Source organism: Solanum dulcamara, chromosome 8 (genome assembly GCF_947179165.1).
Source record: "Solanum dulcamara chromosome 8, daSolDulc1.2, whole genome shotgun sequence".
Taxonomy (NCBI): Eukaryota; Viridiplantae; Streptophyta; class Magnoliopsida; order Solanales; family Solanaceae; genus Solanum; species Solanum dulcamara.
The window spans coordinates 14,608,894-14,611,757 of record NC_077244.1 but is presented as its reverse complement, the minus strand read 5'-3'; the positions used below and the strand labels follow the sequence as shown (position 1 = coordinate 14,611,757).

The 2,864-nt window shown below is 38.8% G+C and overlaps 1 pseudogene; it reads left to right on the top strand.

Moving 5' to 3' along the window:
• The first annotated feature begins 725 nt into the window (after nucleotides 1–725).
• On the top strand, nucleotides 726–845 carry LOC129901855 (5S ribosomal RNA; annotated as a pseudogene).
• Nucleotides 846–2,864: the final 2,019 nt, after the last annotated feature.

Sequence of the window (2,864 nt, the reverse complement as noted above, 5' to 3'; positions counted from 1 at the left end):
TAAACTCAATAAGTGGTGGACGATCATCCCAGTTACTCTTAAAGACAACCATATAAGGTCGCAATATGTCTTCTAGCATTTGATAGTATGCTCAGTCTGTTCAGCAGCTCAAGGAAAAATGTGGTACGAAGACCTGTCTGTGCTCTCGATCTCTTCTTGGACTAATCTCCAGACGTTAATCATAATTGAAGTCCCTCTATTTGAGATATTAGCTGGGGAAACCTCACGGAACCTTACTACCTACTTGTCCTATAACTTCACCTAGTTCCAGCTGCATAGGTGGTCTTGCTTGAAAGCATATAGGCTGATTCGTTAGCCTTCTCGCAATAACCCGTATAGCATCCTACTTTTGAAGAGTATAGAATAGGTGCATGATGACGTTGATAATTCAGGAATCCTTAGCTTCGTATAGTTCATCTCAAATTTCTTCAGAACTTTAGCTGGCACTTTATTTTTTGGGTTTTGCTTTTCAATCCTTAGAGTTGGCTGCCAGGTGGTGTCAAAATTCTCTCGCCCACTGGTCCATATAGTCATTCTATGGTTTTCCTCTCATTAACTGGTACTATGTTGGAGAGCTGTGGCATTCGAGTGCGTCATCAGTTAGCAGTTAGCTAATCCTTCTTGTCTTGCTTAAATCCTTTTTACAATACCCTCAATGTAACGTATAGTACTCCAGGAATATAATCTCATGTCGTTTCTCTGCCGCTAGTTCAGATTCTTCCATCTCGCGCGACCACATCCGCACTATCGCACTAAATTCCACCAGAATTTAGAAGTTAAGCGTGCTTGGGTGAGAGAAATACTGGGATGGGTGACCTTCTTGGAAAGTCCTCATGTCGCGTTTCATGGAAATCCTTGCAATAATGTGTGGGGCACTCAACTTAGCCCAAAATTTATCTTAGCGTCGTCTCACTAGTCTTTATGTGTTGCCTTGCCCTTTCCTCTGTTATATTACAACCGGTATAGGGGTAGGTCTTTAGTTCCACTACGACCATGTCCCTTTTTGGTCATTTTGGTTTAAATCCTTCTATTGTATTCACCCCTTTTTGTACGCATCCATTCATTATGGTTGGCTACTAAGTAGCGCTAAAGTTCGTTCATATGGTGCCCTTTGAGCCACTTTGAGTCCTGTCTATCATTAGCTGGCATAGTTTTAAAGAAATTTGACATATAAGCTTGCCAATACTATAGTAACCAGCTAGTCCTGTCCTTCTTATTTAAACCATTTCATAATTTTTCCTTACCCCCGCTTGTAACCTTCTTGACACATTCTCATGTCATTCTTTATCTTTACGAGAATATAAGAGAGTGCAAGAAATACCTTGTCGCACTTCTTTCTATTTCCTTATTTACTTCTTTCTCATCTTATCTCCTACCATAGGAGTCTTGCTATTTCTTTTCCTTGGTTATTTATCTATCGCAATATCATTTGCGACCAACTCTACAGCCAACATGTGGCTTTTGATCTCGCATGCTGTCATTATCCTTCATAGTGTCCCTTGAGTTATTCAATATCCTTTCATTGATATATTCTTTAGCTTTTATACGTACCCACATTCTAGTGTTATATCGTTCAGGGTCTCCTCAAAACTTCTTAACGTTGTCTTACGTAGCATTCTGGCTTCCATCCAATTATTGGTGGCTTCCGGACCTTTCTAACTTGGTTCAACAAGATATTTTATTGAAGTTTAGACATCTATCTCAAATATATTGCCATACAAATTGCCTCCTCCTATTTTTTCGATTTTCTCATTAACTTCCCCCCCATTAGAGGGTACTCGTACTTTCATTTTCTTATACCTTGCTCTATGTCTTTATGTCTAGTTTCAAATTTATCTGGTCTCCTTCCCTAGTCTACTTAGTACTATATTCTGTCCCCATCTTTCCGTATATTTTATAACCTGATTATCCACGTATGGAACCTTGGCTAAATCACGAAGCGACAAGAGCTTTTCCATACATAGTGCAACATCTCCTCTATTAATCTGTACTTTAGTAATGGGACCCATGGAACAACTCGTCCAAGGACACCTTCTACTTATCTTTATAAAAAGTTAATATACACTTGTAGCCGTTCTAAATTTTCTTTTAACTAGGTAACATTTGTATTCCGACATTCATTGTCCCATGTTCTCTTGGAGTAGTGGTTTTCCCAACCTATATCCTTTGTTTCTTAAGATAAATGGAAGCTGCGCTTTTTATTCCTTGGGGTGATGTAGGTTACACCAATTATTCCTTAAGTTTTCCATCCTCATCCCTTAAGGGTTCCACTATTTTTAGGGCGACGTTGTGTACACACATCATTTTTTTGTATGTTAAGCTCTATGCTCCTACTGCATACTCAACGTAGGCTTTTAGCTTAATCAACGTATATTAAGTGCGCCTTGCTAGTGGACCTACTTTATCCCTGTATAATTGTATCACCCCGTTCAATTCATACTTACATATCCCCCTTTTTGTTTGTACTCATATTAAGTTCCTAACATCTCTTTGAGGTGCTTCTGTTTAGAAGTTCTTTCCCCAATTAGTTGGTGGAGAACTATAAACTGTTATAGTAAACCATTTTTCAACCATTGTTGGAAGAAACCAGAACCTCTTAAACATCATAGTACTTCCCTTTTTATACTCGACCTACCTGGTTTCCTTTTTAGTTTATCTCGAGGTACAAACAACTTATCTAATTTATAATAGGAGTTGGGGCTTGGTACTTTCAAAAAGAGTGAAGCTCAATTACCGGACATCTTACCCTTCAATCCGAGCTTCTCTTTTTTTTGTTCTTACAGCACAATTATGGCTGGAGATACTGCGGTCTGAATTGTACTGCTCGGACAGACTTTAGTTTTTCTGAAATAAACTTCCCCGAG